Source organism: Chelonoidis abingdonii, chromosome 8, assembly GCF_003597395.2.
Source record: "Chelonoidis abingdonii isolate Lonesome George chromosome 8, CheloAbing_2.0, whole genome shotgun sequence".
Lineage (NCBI taxonomy): Eukaryota > Metazoa > Chordata > Testudines > Testudinidae > Chelonoidis > Chelonoidis abingdonii.
In genome coordinates, this window is record NC_133776.1 from 28,632,815 (window position 1) to 28,653,201 (window position 20,387).

Consider the following 20,387-nt stretch of genomic DNA (forward strand, 5'->3'; position numbering starts at 1 on the left):
TGGCTGGCCTGGGAACGCTGGGGAATCCCCCAGGAGGAGCTGGAACCTGTTGCGGAGGAAAAGAAGGTCTGGTCCTCCCTAGTCTCCATGCTGCCACCGCAAACCCCACCAGGAGAAGCGGCATAAAGGAAAAAGAACAACAAAAATAAAATAACTGATGATGCTTTATTTTGTTAATAGGTACTTTGTGGGGGTTCTCTTTGGCTTGCGAGAGTGTTCTCCATAGGGCTGATCAGAATCTCTCAAAACCAAGGCAATGTTAGGCAAGGCAATAATTTTCTGCCTTTAGCTTGTAGTTCTGTTGGTCTTACCTAGTGTGATCATATAGCTGTAGCTGGATAATATTATTATTGTTTGTGTCACATTAGCACCTACAGGACTAAGCTGAGAGCAGGGACTCCTGGTGCTAGGCATGGTACACACACAGTGGAAGACAATCCTTGTTCCAAAATCCTTTCAATCCAAGTAGGCAAGACAATCAAAGGGTAGGTGAAAGGAAGTTTTATTATGCAGATGGAGACCTGAGTCACAAAAAGATTCATTGACTTGTTCAAAGTCACATACACACAAATCTATGGCCGAGCTAGGAGTTGAACCCAGGTTTCTCGGATCCCAATCCAGTGATTTCAACCATAAAACCATCCTTCCTCTAATAGCAAAAGAGACAGCTGGTGAATATTTCATTTTTCTGTTACTTCACTGTTGGTATCATATTACTGTATATGCTAGAGTTGTACCAGACCCAAACAGCTGGTACAACCTAACCTCTGTTTACCGGACCCAAAAAATCCTTTGGGGACGTTAGAGCCAAACTGTCTGAACTAGGCCTATTGCTATAATGGGCCAAAATGAAATACCAACTCCAAATACCCCTAAACTTTGGGAAAGTTCAGATTTAGATCCAGTTCTACATCTAAATGGCACAACTTCATCCCACGTCTGGTATGTCCCAGCACCCCAAGCACAGCAAATCTTCCCCAATCTCCAAGACAGATGGTACAAGCTTTGGGATGCTTTGTACTTGTCTTGAAAACTGACCCTTCCTTCATATCCACATCATCCTGGGAACATATTGGCAGAACAAAGCTAAATGAAGGGCAGCAGCACACCAGGACATCTAATCAGTTTGACAGAAGCTGTTCCCTTGTTCCTCCAGCTCTATATCAAACAGTATCAAGAAGGATTCAACATTCAAAGCAATGTTCACTGGACCTCATCTGTGCTGCTTGCATCAGCTTTGCTAGTCACTTGAGAGCCCTTTGCTAGGAATAACCTTCAAACTATGTCATAATAACAACAGTCGTCATTAATCTAAAAAAAATAAGCCCTCCTTCTGAACCTTGGCTTGTCACTTTATCAGCGTGGTGTTCGTTCATCCCTCTGCAAGGCCTTTAAATTGTTGGTCTCTGTTCATTTGAAAATGAGACCCAGTATGGAAATAATACAAATGTTGGCAAAGAGAGGTTGTTTCTTTGTTTATTCATTGTTTTCCCTATATCTGCTCTCACCACTGAATGGCTGATGAGGTGCACAGAGAGTGGGACAGATCAGCTGATTAGACAGGATGAATCAGGGAGAAATGAAAGTTCAGAGGTACCCCTTAATGGCAGCAGTAATGAGAAATTAGGTCATTGTGCCTGCTGATACTAGAACAGGGGCAGTTGTTAATTGACCCCCCTGCTATACGTCAGAGCCTATGCATGTCAGGGTGACTTTAGCCAATATGTAAAAGGTGCAGGGTGCCAGGGTGGAGCTCAGCCAGAGAAGCCTTTGTGGGGCCAGGGTCTGGCAAAAGTAGCAGCAGTGGAGTTGGGAGAAGGAAGTGGAAGTGTGGTAAAGGACTCAGGGTTGGGGATTGGCTGTCACCTTCCTGGAACTGGCTTCCAGTGCCGTTCAGGAAACAGTCTAGGTTTGTGTTTCTGTGTTTGGCCCTGCTCTGAAATAAAGAGGATATTTTAACTGATGATGAAAAACCAGACACATACCACAAGACATTATAAAAACCTAGATAGACAAAGCTAGACAGATACTTTAGTATAAAGTTTTTATTGGAACTCACTTGAAATGTCTTGAAGAGCTCACTGGGGGATTCCTCACTCCTGAGTAATATAGTCATCCCAAACTCATGCAGTGAAACAGTCACACCTCACCAGATCAGACCATTATGTCCCTCATTCGCTCTCTAGCACTCTCTCCCTTTGTGTGTCTGAACATCATACCCCTTATTGACATACAGACGTTACATCAGTTATATCAGAGCTTTTAAACCAGTTTACTTAAACTGGTGCAAAACCCTGTTTAGGCAAGTTAAGCAAGTCTCATTTCATTTTAGTTTAAACTTGTTCCTAATTAGCATAAGCTAAATTAGAATAAACCAGGGTTTTATTTATGTAAGGTCAAGGGTCCACACAAGCTTTTGCACTGGTTTAACTAAATCAATTTTAAGTCACACAAAAATTAAACTGGTACAACTTTACCAAGAGTTTTGTAAGAAAATTTAAAATACAATTAATTCATTAACAAATGTTGTGAAATTTTTGTTTGTTTGTTTTTCCATTGATGTTATTGGACCACCAAATCATAAAAAACAAAACAAAACAAAAAAACAACACAGATTTCTGAACAATTTTCATGTTATATCCAGACAATAGAGGTCTTTTTGATTAACATTATTTCCATCATTCAAAATTTTCTCATCTTTCATGCCATGCGAATGTTGGCTTTTACCCAGTTCAGGGCCTCATTGTTGGCTATATTTTTCTGGATATGTTGGAGGGCACATATAAATTCTGTCATCAATGAAGACTGAAAAACATGCACCAAGGCTGCCAAGCTGATAAGAAGGGAGACACTGTGAATATAAACTGACCACTGTGATAGAATGAAAACCAGTGTGGCAGGGAAGTTATGTTAAAGTGATACAACTGGGGCTGAATTTAAAATAGTGTGACAACTTGACAAGTAGGTTTTTTCCCCTAGGGTTGTCTCCTAGGGAAATGTTCCTGGTTGTATGTTCCTGGGTGGTTTTGTAAGGGAAATGAAAAATGGTCCATCTGGAGCATTTTAACATTTAGTTGCTTTTCTTCTTTTCACTGGAATTTTACAGCCTGATTATTTAGCTTGCGAAGGATTATTCAGTGGTGTTTATGGCTGTCAAGAAACTATTTTTTAAATCAGTGTAATGCTAGTTTAGAAAGCTTTTTATTTTCTTTGCTCTCCACTGTTTAATATGCTCTGAGATAATTTGTTTAACCACCTATCTCATTTGACTGGTTACAATGATTCATAGATGTGGAAGTCCAGAAAGGCCAGATCATTTTGTCTGACCTCCTACATGCACAGGTCAGATAATTTAAAACAGTGATTTATGCATCAAGACCATAACTTCTGACGGGGTATGGGGAAATTGGCATCTTTGTGTTCCCCTGATACTAATAGCTGGAGCTGTATCAGCCCTTTTTGTAACTTAGCGCATGTTAAGGGCTTCTCTGAGTTACATTGTGTGTAACCAGCAGCCTAAATGGCCAGGGGTCTCATGGAGTGTCATGTGTTCTGCCTCACCCCCTTCCTTCCTGACACGTCCGCTTCCTGCACCCATGACAATGCTTACACAAAGGGACTTGGAGGTACAGAAGCAACGATGCTGACCTTGTGCCACCTCAGGATGGGGGGAACCCTGGGCTTGCCTTTTAGGGTAGCATTGTGGCTTCTTGGTACTGCCTCAGCAGTATAAATGACCAAAGCAAAGGATCGAGCCCCAGGACCTCATACAAGTGGATTTCCTCTCTGTTGTTCCATAAAGAGTATGGGTTTTGTCTCCTCCAGAGACCAGCACAAAGAACACCCAAATCTCTGGCCTAGAGAATCTATGGATCTCTCAAGATATGCGCAGATCTTGGGGAAAGCCTCAAAGGTAGTTTGTAGAATAATGGCTATGTGTCTCCACTCTGCCTCTTGGTCTCCCTACCCAGTCCCTCTAGCCCCATAGATTCCTCAGTGGCTGCTGCCACCAAATGCTGAAGTTCAAAATGTTCATCACAGAGAATCTAGGTTAAGAAGTGCTCACAGGGCAGTAGTAATTTAATCTCTGATATTCTGTGAAGTAGATAATGAAATAGTGCTGTGAAGTGGCAGCCTCACACCCAGCCCATTCTTGTGGGCTTGATCCAAAGCCCATTGAAGTCAGTGGAAAGACTCCTTTGACTTCAATGGGTTTTGGATAAGGTCCCATGCATGAGGCTATTGTTCCCCACAGAGCACCACAAAGGGGCTTCTGAAGGATGGGAGGAATGAAGGTGCCATACAGGCATCATTTCCCCCTTCCACTACCTCTGTCTGGATCCTCCTGAGGAGGAGGTTAGAATGGTCTGACTCTGTTTTGTAGACTAGGATGAGACCGCTATAGTTGTATTGTTTCATTTTGTAATATCTTGTCTTTATATGGCACTGTTCATCTTCAGAGAACCCAAAGCAATTGCCAAATTTACCAGGAATAGTTTCATCCACCACTGAAATGCTGCCATCGCTGGGATGAAATATGGCATTTGTTTAGCTGTACCCAGCTGCAGTGCTACCTGACGCTTTAGAACAAATGAGGGATATTGTGCCTATTTGAAAGTGCAAGGAGAATTTAGAAAAGCAAAATTCCAGTTGCTGATTGAGTAGAAATTGGGCCAGGACACAGAGGGAATGTTCTGTTAAGAAGAGTGCCATAGGATTGGTGATTTGGCTGGATAATTTGTTCAATATTTCCTTCATTTAGTATGAAAAAGTAGAAACCTTTGGATTTCAGTATGGAAGTTTTCCAATATTCACTGAAAAGTGCAGGTCATTAGGTATATTACAATGATCTGAGGGCCTTATTTAGTACAATAATTTGAACATATCTTTTTCTTTCTTAATAAAGGAAACTGTTGTCTTAATCTTTCTCTCAGCACATTATGTTCTCTAGAGAAGGACCAAGAGACAAGGGACACGTTTGGTAGGATATCATTACTACTATGCCATATTTATCATATCTCATATCTGTGAAATATGAAAAAGGGATGCTTATCTCATCTTATACAAATAAATTAGGCTACAGTTTCATTGATACAAACTTTCTTTGGCTCATTTCTGTAAACAAGTAACTATTAAGCCCATCTCTTCCAGAAATACCAATGCGATATGATATGTTTGAGATTCGTCTCATTTTGTCTATAATGAACACCATTTCCTGAAGCTCTTCTACCTTTTCATTTGTATCATTATGGTAGGTTTTTCTTTCAATAACCAATTATAGTTCTATTTTCTGGTTATTACAATTACAACTTTGAGTATGTTTCTCTTTGGAATTAGCAATTTCAGTAGGCATATTTCCCAAAAGCAAAATAAGGTGACGTTTTCAAAAATTGTCTGTGAAATATGTTTTGTATTTATTTATGAGTGTGAATCCTGCACATTTTTATTTCTAGATAATCTCCAAAAGCATATGAGCAATTAGCTGTTGTACCATGGGATCTTTAATAACGATAGGAAGTTGAGGCTTCAGTGTTACTCAGTATCCCCAAAACCAAGGCTTTCTGTATCACTATGTTACCCAGCATCATACTGAGACACTGGCTGAATACAGACTCAAAGCAAAGGATGTTACTTACGGAATTGCAAATACCACTTTTGTAGTATCTAGGTTTCCCTTTCAAGTATTCCACCAGCCCTACACTGCTTAACTTGGAAATGGTAATGGGATCACAGCACAAAGGATACATTTTTTCATATCACAAATGAGGTCAGCACAATTTTGAGCATTGAATTTGGCAGTTAACAGGGGCTGCAAAGGCTTAAATGGGTCACTTTGAGCCCAGTTGCATGAGATGGCTAGCATTTCTCGGGAAGTGCTGTATGCCCTCAACCACCAGTGAAGTAATTTCCCCGAATCAAACCCTTTATTTTTCATAGGTCTCATATAAATTTGGACTATACTTTTGTCATTCTGACATGCTGTAGTGAGTTTCTTTTTCACAGTGTCCTCACTGAATGTGAACAATTATAAGCAATGCTCCAAATGAGGGGTGGGCGGTAAGTGATGCACCAGCTTTTCCCTTATTTTTTTCAAACCAACCGCAGTGAAAAGCCAGAGTGTGGCATAATCACCTGTTCATCTCAGTTCCATCAAGGAGATGAACTCAAACTTTCTCAAGAAACTGCTTCAATGTCTTGGCTATTTAAAGATACACATATTGGTACACTTACCTCAAGTCAATGGCATAGTTGTTTTCGCATGTAGAAATGAATCCTTACATTTTATTTTTAATCTTAATTTTCTTCTGTGGTTTTGTAACATTAAAACTGGCTTTTAAGTGGGAACGTGTATTTGATGAGTGGTAAAAATGGACTCTAGCGCAGTATGTAATTCTGGAGTGGAATATCCCAGTTAGGTGAAAGTCCAGCCTCTCTGAATCTTCATAAATCAGAATGAAAACACTATGTCACCTCTTTCTATATAAAATGAACTATCTGCATTGAGAGGCTACAACAAACAGTCAGGACCACTTCAGGATACACTCAGGTGGACATTTTTGGTCTGTTGCACTTTATTACACTTAGTTCATTGTTGATTGTGTTCCACAACTTCTGTTTGTAGCATGTAAACAGAGCTGCATAAGGAAGGGCAAGAAGATAGAAAACTCTCTGTAGATTTGTCAGAGAATCACTATAATTTTGCACAAAGCAGGCTTTAGACCAGCCCAGGCTTATCATGATGTCTTAGATCTCTGCACGTCCCCCATTCCAAGGCAAGAGCTGCTAACCACACCAGAGCTGAGGACAGCAAATACAAGAAGAATTTTAAGCATTTACCACCAAAATACTGTATATATTAAAAATGCTGTCAGCGTTTATTGGCAAAGCCTAGAGCACCATTGGATTTGTTATTTTTGCTGTCTGTTTCATGCTGAGTGCAATGATCAGTCTCCAATTAGACTAATTGAGTTTGAATGCTTGGACAGATTTAAGGACAGAAGAAAAGAGTTAACATAGCACCCTAATGTGATGAATTGCCTTTCCATATCATTTTAAGTGTGCTGAGGTTGTTTTAAGCAAGCTCACTAACTTGCAGTATATCTCCCTGATGTCTGTTGCATAAAGTACCATATTTTAATAAATGTTTTAAAAGGGATGGATCCATTAAGGAGCCTGTAGCAGGGATGTAACTTAGATCAGCTTCTCATCTGCTCTAAAACTTCTTTGGGCCAGCACTAGCACAGACTCAGACCAGTCCTTAGAATCAGGGAGCCATAAGCAGTTTCCCACACACTCACTTACACTGAGTGAAGCTGAGTCACAGTTTAGAATCTGGTCTCAGGACTACAGCTGTGCATTGCCATTGTGTGGGTCACATGACCTGGTTGGGGTTACGGATGGGGTGTATGGGAGAGGGGCTCCTTGCACCATCCTTCATTCTGTGTAAGTGCAATGGCCAGTAACAATCAGCCCTTTGGAAAACATGTTTTAAAATGACTGTAAAAGGATCACAGATTGGGCTGATGTCCTGTTTTGTTTGTTTATGAAGTGCCTAGAAGGTCTGAAAAGTTTCTCTCTTTTTTTTTAAACTTATTAGAAGTATGAGGAATGTTAAGTCTACCCTGATTTTGCTGGAGAATCTTTGAGAGGTCTCAAGGATGTTTATTGTGAGTTCTCACCCCAAAATTGATGGGGGCATAGGTGTTGAATCTTTAACAAAAGTTTACTTTATCCAAGATGCTAATTAGTCATTGGAATGAATATGTGCTAACAAAAACAAAACATTTTAAACAGGCTAACTAAAAATACCTGTTCAGTTGCTCTACTTCCACTGTCTTGTGATGTCACTATTTCAAAACTTCCTCTGTCAGCAGAGTTTTCCAGTTTAGAGAGGACCAGAATTTCTAATGTAGTATAAGAAGCAGAAATTTTTTGTTTTGAAAAACTAAATATCTTTCTGGCTTTCTTTATCCATCACAAAGAAAGAAACTGACAAAAAAGGCATAAGGCCAATTTTTTTCTCCTGTTGCAGGTTCCGGTTAACATCTACAAGGCATGTCTTGTGATTAGTGACTCAGCCTGGGAGTTGTATTACTGAACTGTCCAAATCACTTAACATTTTAAGAGGACCAAGTGAAGCCATCTTAGAAAAGGTTGGTTAGTCAGAAATTCAATCAGTTGAAAATACGAATAAATCTGCCTGACATCATTGCACAGGCTTCTGCATAAGTAAGTGTTTGTTGCCTTGTAAAAATTAAATATAAACGGAAATACTTTAAAAAATAGTATTTAAAATCCACAATCAGTAACAAATAGATTTTAAATGATAAATTAATATATATAAAAAAGAATTCCCTCCACATTTATGTACCTAGCAAGATCTGAATTTGAATTTCTATGTTTCTGTCGTCATCACTAACACCTAAGAAAGCACAGAGCAGCAGGCCCTTACATTATTTTATGTTAAGAGATATATATATCCTAATACACATTCAAAATGCTTCATTCTGAGTCAGTTCTGCAATAAAGTGTATTTTTCCATTATGGTGCGTTGCCTCATGGGAGTTACAGTTTGGGAGCCCTATTTTCTATTATGGCTATCCATCAAACTCAGTGTCCTATACTGAGAGCCCTCCTTGGGCAGAACTCCCATTGAAATGTCTGGGCATTCCATACTTGAAGGCCTTGTAAATCAAGCTTATGTATACAGACGCCCCCCAGGTTATGCAAACATGACTTACGCAAATCCGCACTTACGGAAAAAGTTCTGTAAGCTGGAAATAGGAGGTGGGGGATCAAAGTGCCTTAACTGACTGTCTCCAATTAGATTGGATGTCTACACTGCAGTTAAAAACCCATGGCTGGCCCATGGCAGCTGATTTGGGCTCATGGGGCTGAGGCTAAGAGGCTGTTTAATTGTGATTGAGGGTATGGCTACACTTGCAGCTGTACAGTGCTGGGAGTTAAACCTGGCTTCGTGCAGCTGAGTAGGGAAAGTGCTGCAGACTGTCCACACTGACAGCTACCAGTGCACTGTTGTGGGCACATTTGCAGCATCTGCAATGGCATTGGGAGCGGTGCATTATGGGCAGCTATCCCAGCGTTCAAGTGGCTGCAACGTGCTTTTAAAAATGGGGGGAGTGGAGTGTGACTGGGAGCGTAGGGGAGAGAGAAAGTGGATTTTTGGAGCTGACGCTGTGTCAGCTCCCTCCCTTGCAAGTTCCAACCTCCTCCCCCACCGCTCTCTCACTCACTGAAAGCAAACAGCAGCTGTTTTTTTTCCCTCACAGACCAGATAAACAGCCTCCCCAAAACAGACCCCCCCGCCTCCTGCCTGCCGCGCTGCTTCTCTCCTCAGACCCCCTCCCTTCCCCTCTCTTCAAGCAAATACTAGCTGTGGGCGTTCCAAAGGGAGCCCCCCTGCCTCTGCTCATTCACAGCAAACAGTAGCTGTGTTTGTTTTTTTTGATAACCAGCTCCAGGAGCCTGGAGTTCACAACAAAACAAATAGAGGCATCACAACAAAACAAAGAGAGTAATCTTCACTTAAAAGGATTATGGGAAGCTTCTGGAGATCAGTCACAGCGTACTAAGATTATTCTCTGTTTACACTGGAGCCCTAGCGTTGCAGCAGCAGCGCTATACTCTTTATTCCTCTTGTGGAGGTGGAGTACAAGCAGCGCTGTAGCCACGGAGATACAGCGCTGTATGTGCCTTGCCAGTGTGGACAGGGAGTGAGTTACAGCACTATAAAGCCACCACCAGCGCTGTAACTCTCAAGTGTAGCCAAGGCCTTAGACAGGTGGGCTCAGGCTGCAGCCCGGGCTCTAGGACTCTGCCAGGTGGGAGCAGGGCCGGCTTTATGAACTGCGGGGCCCGATTTGAATACCCGGCGGTGGTCCAGGGCTTTGGCGGCACTTCAGCAGTGGGGGGTCCGCTCTGGGTCTTCCGTGACACCGAAGGACCCCCCAAGCCAAAATGCCCCTGAAGACCCCGGGAGCGGATCCCCGCTGCCAAAATGCTGCCGAAGACCTGTAGCGGATTGCCACCAGGTGAGTAAAAAAAATAATTAAAAAGGCACCTAAGGTGCGGGGCCCTCTTAGGCGCGTGACCTGATTCCGGCCAATTGGGCGAATTGGCCTAAAGCTGGCCCTGGGTGTAAGGGTCCCAAAGCTCGAGCTGCAGCCCGAGCCCACATGTCTTCATCACAATTAAACAGCTCCTTAGCCCGAGTCAGAGTCAGCCTGCACGGGGCAGCTGTGGATTTTTAGCTGCAGTTAGACATACCCTTAGGGTTTGAACCAGTGCCAACAAGAGTCAATGGAAAGCCTCCCAATTACTTCAGTGGGCTGTGGATGAGTCCTTTTGGGGGGGCGGGGGTGTCTTCAGTTTTTGTAGGAGAAGCCAAAAGGCCTGGATTTAGATGTTGGAAGATGTGTTCCATTTCCCCTTTATGATGTGGTGTAATTCTTAAGTCTACACATTTATTTTTAAATTATCTGGAATCTCAAACAGATTTTAAAAAAAAATGTTTATTTTGGGCCCAATCCTGCTCCTAGTGATGTCAAAGACAAAATGTATACTGATTTCAGTGGGTGCAGGATCTGGCCCATGGGGGCATGTCTGATAGACAGGGGAAGGCTGTGCCTGCCCAAACAGCTCTGCATGGCCCCACCCACACTCTGTGCAGGGGCCCCCTCCCCTCTTGCTGCTAGTTGGCCCCAGCCCAGGAAGGCTGCTCCTTTTTCAGGAAGGGAAACCTGCTGGGGCTGGGGCTGGGGCTGGGGCTAGAGTGGCTGGGACTTGTGGTAGCCAGGGCTGCCTAGTGCTGGGGCGGGAGGGAGGCCGGCACTGGGGCCGTGCCACCCAATACTCCAAGGCTGAGGGGGTTCACGCCCCACCCATCTGGGGTTGGGGGCCATGTGCTGTCTGCTGCTCCGAGGCTGGGGGGCTGGGCCATGCACCATCTGGTGCTCCAGGGCTGCGGGGGGAGCCTGCCAACCTGGTGTTCCAGGTGGCTGCACGCCACCCTCCCACCCAGTGCTCTGCGGAGCTGGGACATGCGCTACCCAGGGCTCTGGAGCTGGTGGGGAGTGCCGCCTACCCGCCTGGTGCTTTGGGGCAGGGACCGTACACCGCATGCTCCAGGGCAGAGGCCACATGCCACCTGGCTGCACAGTGCTCTAGGGCTGCAGGGGGCTGTGCGCCACCCACTCGGTGCTCTGTGGTCGGGGGGGCTCCTGGCTGCAGGGGAGGGGGGTGGTTTCTGGGCTTGGGGGGCACGGGGAAGGAGGGACAAGGCTTTAGGCAGAAGGGTAGGGCCAGGGCTAGCCTTCCCGAGCCGGTGATTCACCCACCGCCCATGATCTGGCCTTCGTTCTATTTTAATATTTTAGGGTAAAATTCATCCCTGTGCAGATGGTCAGTACAAGCCATGCAGCCTCTAAGTCACATTTAACCCTTCAAAAGAGCAAGTTTGGATATAAGTAGCACATAGGACTTGTGCTGGCCTTCAGAGCTGGGGCACAGTTCACCGTTACTAAATTTGCTGCTCGTGAAAGTTGGTGCATGACAGTCTGGAAGTCTGAGGTCCTTTGTTCATCCACAGAACAGTTACAACATAAACATTAGCCAGGCAAGCTTCCTCACACTGCTCTCCCCGTAAAGCTCTCTGCTGAACGCTGGAAGTGACATAGTGGTATATTTCCCATGCCCATTCATTCTTTGTGAACTTTGCTTGTCTGCCAGCAAAAGGGTTCTTGGGGTGTTCGTGTCTATCCCACCTGTGTGGGACCAAAACTGTGACCCACTGACCACTTCACACAGGCCATTTTGACACTATGTGATTGTGATGATAATGGGACACTACTAACTGGGACTAGATTTATACCTAGTAGTAATATTGGATATTTTTCTTTTAATTTCATGTCATTTTGCTGATAATGTTCAATTTTGCATTGGAGGAAGTCAGAATGAAATATTTCAGTTTAGATCAGTTTAACCTGAATCAGAATGTTTTATTTCGCAGAACTAACCCAAAATGTTTTATTTTGAATGAGTTCAACAAAACATGAAACTGTATTTCCCTACCAATGCGTTGCCTTATGAGAGTTGTAGTTTGGGTCCCTGTTCTTCCTTATGGCTGGGCTCCTAGAAGACTACATCTCCCATAATACAATATGGATTTCTCTCTGAAGAAGCTGCATGGTACATAATGGGAGATATTGCCTCTCTAGGGAGCCTGACCCATAAAGGAAAATAGGGCTACCAAACTATAAGTCCCAGGAGGCAATGCACCATAATGGAAAAATGCAGTTTAATGCAGAACTGACTCAAAGTGTTTTGAAGTATTTCAACAAACTGAAGTGAGGCTTTTCAGTTTTGGGAATGTTGAAATGTTTTGTTTTGATCAAAAATGTTGAAATGAAACAGTGCTCTTCATGTCCTTTGAAGGCAGAACAAGAAGTAATAGGTTTAATCTGCAGAAAGAGAGATTTAGGTTAGATATCAGGAAGAAGTTTCTAACTATAAAGATAGTTAAGTACTCGAATAGGCTTTCAAGGGAAGTTTGCACCTGCATTCTCCTCTTGGTCCAACAAAGCCACCCACTCTCAGGCTTCTGGCTCCCCAGACACCACCTCTCTTGAACAGAGACATATATCCCTCTCCCTCCTGACAAGGGTATTACCAGGCTGCACAGTTCCCTGTCTACACTATGAATTCCCCCCGCAAGTCAGACCGCCTCAGAAGGCCAACTTAGCCTCTGAGGAGAAGGCAATCAACAGCATAACTGACCACGTTTAAATTACCACTCAGCTGTTTCTAAGCAAGCACATTTATTCTTAAGATAAAAGCATTAGAGAGAAAACATTAACAACAATAAAAGAACCTATGCACAAGGTAGTAAACTCCACAAGGGCTCTGGTTGGTGACAGTTCTTCCAAAACTTTCTTAAGGATTGTGGAGGAGAGTGCCTCCCTTCGGACAGAAGACCTCTCCCTTTGCTGGATGAGAAAAAAAGCCCAGAGTGTTTTAACTAAGGCTTTTTATCCAAAAGTCCTTTGTTTGTCTATTGGCCTCTTGAGAATCCAGTTTGGACTGTATATGTGAGTCTTTCCAAGTGATAGTACCTCTCTGGAGGTGTTACGACCTGAGCGAATTTGCCTTCTCTCCCTCCCCCTCACCACAGTCTTCCTAGTTCCTGGCAGAGCTGTGGTGACCCTACCCCATGGAATTACATACAATCCCTGGCCCACAGTGATACAGACATTTAATATAGTAAGATCTCCCAAAGATATTGCAGGAAATTGCCATATCTATCACATTGTCACTGGAGATTTTTAAGAATAAGTTAGACAAAGACCTGTCAGGGTGGTCTAGGTATACTATGTTCTGCCTTAGCGCAGATGAATGGACTAATCAGTGGTTCTCAACACCCAGTCGGTGGACCGGTGGTGGTCCCTGAAATCTCCCTGACACAGTTTAGGGAAGGCAGCAAGCTAGTCCCTGGTATCAAAAAGGCTCAGGAACACTGGACTCTCGAGGTCCCTTTCAGCTCTACATTTCTATTATTTCATCATTTTGGAATGTAAGTTTTTCAGAATTTCTGTTTTGCAACTTTTTTAAAAAATTCAACTTTTTGTTCCACTTTGGGATGAAAATAAAAGTTGAAATATTAGATTTTCCCATAGAATGGCAATTCCAAATTTCATTCAGCTCTAATTTTATTTCAGAGAGGTTCTGAGAAAACACAAAAGGGAGAAGAAATGTATTTAAAAGAATATGTGGCAAAGTTACAGATTTAATGTAATCATGCCTTCCTCAACCACACAAGACATCTGATCCCACTAATACCATTAACTTTTGGCTTCAAACAACTGTGAAGTAGAGAAGGAAATCTGACACTTCACTGCTTAGTGTTTATACAGATGCAGCTCTTTAGCATATTTGGTTAGTTGTTCTAGAACTAAAAGAGCTTCAGGCTGAATCTAAGGAATGTGTAAATAAAGTGACACTGATGCAAACTTTTATGAACCTTTGTAAGCCTTATTTGAAAGCTTTTAGGGATATTCAGCCAGTGAGATCACTCCATTGGCTGAACATTCCTAGCCATAGCAATTTGAATAGAGGATGCCTCATGCTACAAAAGAGATCCTGTAAAAGCAAGCTGTTCTGTATGCAGGAAGACGGAGCGGCAATCCTGTTTATCTTAATGATAAAAGAAAATTCATACCCCTGCCTACAGTGATTAGCCAAACCATATTAGCACCCTGCTGACAAGAGCCATGTTAACATGATCCTTGCCCACACAGCTGTGGCAGTAATGTAGACAAGGCCAAAATATGATATGGTAATACAATCAGGTCATTGTCAAAGTGCTATATATTTAGCAAGTAAAGTGCTACAGTACATGACATACCATTGTCTAACAGACGGAAAATGTTACTATTTGTAAAGTGCATCATGTTACACTATATGTCTGTCTATTTATCAAACTCTGTGTCCTATACTGCAAGCCCACCTTGGACAAAAACTCCTTTTGAAATATTTGGGTTTTCCATACATGAAGGTCTTGTAAATAAAGCTTATCTATACAGACATTTAGTCTGCAGTAAATTGGGGTGTGCATCCATCTCACACAAGCCTGCTGTGACTATCTGTCTGCGGACTTACTGTGTGGACACTGCTAACATGGATCCACAGTTTTTTAATGTACTTTTATCTAGTCCTCTTTGAAACAGCAGGGTCCACACAAACAGTCTACAGCAGGCTAGTGTGCTAGATTTGTACACCAGCTTGCCAGACTAATTGCTCTAATAGACAAGCAAGACTGGAAGCTCATCAGGGCAGGACTTTTGTTGTCCAGTATGTTGGCAAAACACCATGCACACCTTCTGCTTGGTGCTGTATAAGTAGTAATTGTGTTATTATTCATAATAACAACCGTATATTACATTTAATGCTCACATTCATTTGAGAATCAAGGCACGACTCCCGACTGTGTCCAAAAGGGTGATTGTTGATGGACTAAACCACCAAACCAGTCCATTTTAGTGAGTCTGTAGAAAAGTTTTTGTTTGGTACCTTGAAATTCTATGTGAAAAATAGAAATAAACTTCAGCAGGAATTAATTTACTCCCTCAGTTGTTGGAACTCCTATATCTGAGTGGTAATAAGTAACATATGTTTTCTGAAAAGTTCCTTTCACCTTTTGAACATTTTTGCACTTTAAACCCCAATATGTGTTACTGTCTTTGCCCACTCCTATTAGTTAGTTAACAAGTTTTGAAACTAAATGTATTCATGTTGCCATTTCTCACTCGTGCTTTGTAAGTGTTGTGTCCATGATAGCTGGTAAGATCCCTGAAAAACCATACGTTGCCAACATAAAAAGAATGCATATTTAAGGACTGGGAATTATCTGTTCTCTTGACAAGACTATGCTACATATCACTGGCTGTCATACACAGTCTGCTGTCAGTTCCTAGCACCAATTCTGTTTGAAGTTCAGTCCAGCACAAACAATGCTCAGTTAGGCTTTTCTTATAGAAAACCAAGTTTTAAAACCTTCAGAAGAAGCTATGGGGACTCTTATGTTGTCACCATCTTGGATTTGTTCCTCAGACACAGTAAGACCCTGGGGCCATTTCGAGGCTCAGAAAGTTTTGTTTTCTCTTGAGAAATCCTATATGATCATTGCTGTCATATCCCAGTCTGTGTGTGGCATCTTCCAAGGTGGCTGGGTACATAATGAGGAGGAAGAAATGGAGATTAAACTTTAAAGGGATACTGCAATTATTAGCTGTCTAACTGCATATTCATGGGAAAGGATATTTATCTATAAATAAAGTTCAGTTCCTGGAAATCACCACAGTTCCATTTAAGTCAATTATTGAAGTCAAAAGAGTTATGCTGTGGATCCAGCCCATTGACATTAAAAGTTATGTTTCCATGCCCTTTATTTTTTGCAAATATTTGTTACACTAAGGGCCTGATCTTGTGAGGTGCTAAGGCCTTCCTCAAATGGACTTTGTGCTCTCATCTCCCACCAACTCCAGTATGGGTGTTAAGATCCTCGCACAAGGCAGGGAACTACTTGTGTTTCAGTATCTTCATTCCAACCCTGTCCTCTCTGAGGGCTGATCTTCCCATGTAACAGTGCTACACCTATTTTAGGTTGATGTAACTCCATTAAAGACATTGTTGAAGAGAATGGAGAATTCATCCTTAATACTTGTAAGTGGGTTTGACATTTTCAACAGTTACAACAGAAGCTCAGTTTGCATCCACACCTAGCACCTTTATTAACATATTAACAGACTATGTTAGGATCCTGTTAGGAGTGGGCCGTAGTCTACAACAGTGGTTCTCAAAGTTGGTTCACCGCTTGTTCAGGGAAAGCCCCTGGTGGGCTGGGCCAGTTTGTTTACCTGCCGCGTCCGCAGGTCCACCCGATCACAGCTCCCACTGGCCGCGGTTCGCTGCTCTAGGCCAATGGGGGCTGCGGGAAGGGCGGACAGCACATCCCTTGGCCCATGCCGCTTCCTTGCAGCCCCCATTGGCCTGGAGTGGTGAACTGTGGCCAGTGGGAGCCGCAATCGGCCAAACCTGCAGATGCGGTAGGTAAACAAACCAGCCTGGCTCGCCAGCTTTCCCTGAACAAGCGGCAGACTGACTTTGAAAACCACTGGTCTTACAATATTGATGTTTTAAAACACAAATCTTTACTCACAAAGGAGCACCAGACTATACGAAGACTGTGTCAGTACAACTGTTTGGAAATAGCCATCAGTCACAGTTTTAATAGAATTTACATGGCTCCAGTCCTTTGTCTTAGAACCCTCACTACTAAAATACTTCTAAGGGGATTGTGGTTATGTGGCTTCACACCCACAGGGAAAAAAAAATCCATCAGATGTTCAGTGTCTGAGGGGCCTGTTTGTCCTTAGTCAGGAATTAAAAACTGGGACTGAGTGCAGTACAGTTTTATGCCTTGAAATTGTAAGCATGTATGCCTAAGATTTGGGGTTAAGCTAACTTTGTCTAGTGTAATTGCATTTATGTTTAAGCAACCCTTGATGTTTTGCATATATTTGTCACACTAAGGGGAAGCTCTTGTGAGGAGCAGAGTGCTTTCTGGGCAGGACTGTGTCCCATCATCTCCAATGTGGGTGTTCAGTTCCCTGCATGAGGCACTTCAGATTGCACTCCAAACCTATAAATATGAAACCAGAATCATGTTATAGATTTTAGAGCATGTGATCCAAAGTAAAGCCTGATCATAAAAACAAATTCTGCATATATAAAAACCACAGCCCATCCAGGTCCACAGAAGAGAGTTTATGGGCTGAATATTTGAAACTGTTGGTTACTCTTTAAGGGCCTGATTCAGCTGTGGCATGAGAGGATGCAGCTCCAGAAACTTCTTCAGTTGAAGCACACCCTCTTCATGGCATGGCTGAATTTAGTCCAAAGTGTGCACTGAGATAGACTACATTACTGGGTTGGCAACAAGAGCTATTGCTTCAACTGGCCCAATCCCACGCCAGTCAAAGCCAGTTGTTCAGGATCAGGCATATAATGTTTTTTCAATCAGTGAAAACTTTTAAAGGGACAATGTCAATTAGTTTAGACATGTAACTTAATGAAAACAGGGAGAGAGATAAAGGGTTTTTACATAGAGCTCAGAACTTCTGTGGTAGTTTCTGTTCTGAAGTGCAAAACCTTGTCAGTCTAATTTTGGTTTTCCGAAGCCAAAGGAGCAGTTTGGCCTGTCCGAATTTGGAGTCAGGCATATGTAGATAATCGGTTCTGATTTGGTGCCATCTCTGTATCTCCAGAGACTACAGACATTGGTGTCAGTTTCAGTGAAAACAGAGTTTAGCTTTGTTGATCATTTAAACATTTTCTTATAGTGTTGGAAACCCAAATATGTTACGTCTGGATTAATGCACGAGAACTGGAAAAGAAAGCTGACTTTACACAGAAAGTGAAGATGATCGCCCAGTTTCATTATCTGAACTGGGTGACATGCACAAAGTGAACAACTACGTAAAATGGAACCATGTAAAATGGAACAAGCTCAATCCCACAAACAGTTACTGTCGGGCTTGTTGCTAACCACCGAGAGTGAGTAGCACTGAGCTTGGAAATAAGTGTTTGTAGAAATGGGACCTTAGAGTGTTAAAATTATTTTATGCAGTGTTGTGTTAACCATGTTGGTCCTAGTATATTAGAGAGACAAGGTGGGTCACAGCTGTGACACTGAGTAGCTCAAAAGCTTGTCTCTCTCACCAATAAAATTGGCCCAATACAATATAATACCTCATCCACCTTGTCTCCCAAATTCTTTTAGTTATTACTCTCAGGCATTAATAGAAACACAGGCAAAATATTTTTAAACAAATGATTTAATCTTGACAGTGTCCCTATAAATGTCTGCATGAAGACAGGAGTTTTATCTTTGAAGGAACAAATTCAAATGGTGGCCACTACTGAAGGTTTAAAAATTTCCTTATAAAACTGTAAAATTTGTAGTTGAATATTAACAGTACTATCCCTAACGTAAATAAACAAGTCAGACCATTAGGGATTTCAGAGTTTCACAGTAATTTTAAACAAAGGAAAAGTGTGTTATAAGATTATGGAAAAACCTAATTCTGAGCACACCACAGTCCCTATCAGACCTTCACAGCTTTCTTCTCAGGCTGCCACTGCCTTTGAGTATCTGGTCCTCACCTCATCTGCCTTTCTGCTGCAAATCCAATGCTGTCAAATCTCATAGGCTCTGATGCTTCCCCAGTTAGATACATCCTTACCCTATACTGTGAACACCAGATTTCAAAGTCAGAATGCCTGAGACTCAGAAGAGAGACAACTGTAGACTGCACTGAATTTTCAAAGGTAGAGGAGCCTGCCAGGAAATGTAGAATAGTCAGAGATTGAGGTATTTAGTCAGTTATTTAGATTTATACAAATATAAAAAGTGCTCCTAACACAAATGACAGAAAATAAAATAATAATTAGCAGCTAAACCCATACCAGAATTAGACAAAGAGCACTATGGAGTTTGTTTCTGTAACCAAGTATTCTGTGGCCATGAACGCCATCCCTTGTCACAGAACTGTGCCCCAAAATTCAAGCTTTTATTTTTAAGAAAAATGATGTTTCTTGCCCTTATGGTGGTAAGGAGAGCCTTGAAAATGTGAGCCAAGTATAAACAGATGTAGTAACACTTTCCTGAGTCTGCAAACAGTCTGAAACAATAGGTTGAAGAGATGTGAGCTGCTCCATTCAGCTCCAGAGGCTGTTAGCTCTGAAACCTAGAGATGAACATTTGAATGTCAGGATTGCTGTTTCACTTTTAGCAGAGATATCCTGCTGGTGTATTTATCCCACTATTCCAAACCACCTCTCATGGTTTTGTAAAGGCTGCAAGCCCCAATTGTCCCTTACTCAGCTGCCATAACTTCCTGTCAACTTCTACAGTGCACTTATGCATTGTCAGCATAAAAGTCTGTGCAAATGTGGGGTCAGAATAAAATACATTGAACTTAATATAAAAAATCATAAGGGCAATTGTACAGAATGTATTGCTTATCTTCATATTTCATTGCTGAACTCCTCCATTTTTTAATATGAATGAAGCAGGAGTTCCAACCGGCTGCAGCAGAGTGGAGCTCCAGCTTCCTGTGGAGTACACAGAGCTGTAGCCTTGTCTTTAATTGAAATAATCCAAACCTTTGGGCTGATATTCATGTCAGGTGTTAGAATATAAGAACCAGCTCATCCACCCCTAGCAGCTGTGCAGTATCATCTACAAATTGTATCTAAACCCAGGCATCACCTGCTTCACAGAAAGGAAATAGATTTGACAATAGCATTAGTGTGAAACTAAAATTAGCTGCATAATACAGCTCTGCGATCACTGAAACTGAAGACAGCTGAGCGATTTATATCCCAGATCTTTCTTGACTGAAATACTTTTAAAAAAAAAATTCTGTCAGTTTCCATTCACTGTTTTCTTCTCATATTTCAAGAGCAACTCAAGTGCCCCTTATTTTTAAGCTGTGCATTGCATGCACAGCAGAACCTCGTGAATGCAAACACATCTTGTGTGCAAAAGCTGGCAACTCTCTCCCCACTTGTTAGCAGATTTAATAGCAGAAACTGTGCTGTAATGAGGTCTCACATTAGCAAGATTTTGTTATTTTCACAAAAATGTTTAAGTATATTTACTATACCACTGTGAAACATTATCTATAGTCATTAAAGCTAAACTGCTTGCATTCCTGAGTTTATTAAAATACATTAGTAGGAAGATAGCTCCTGGGGATGATGGGTGAGGAGATGCAGAGGATGGTAAAGAGAAAGAGGAAAAAAGTTCT

General features: G+C 42.1%; 1 long non-coding RNA gene across 5 annotated transcripts in view; it reads left to right on the top strand.

Annotated features, from left to right (window-relative positions):
- The window catches only part of LOC116839935 (uncharacterized), a 157,469-nt gene that overhangs the window by 65,609 nt on the left and 71,473 nt on the right, over positions 1-20,387 (top strand). The window lies entirely within an intron of this gene.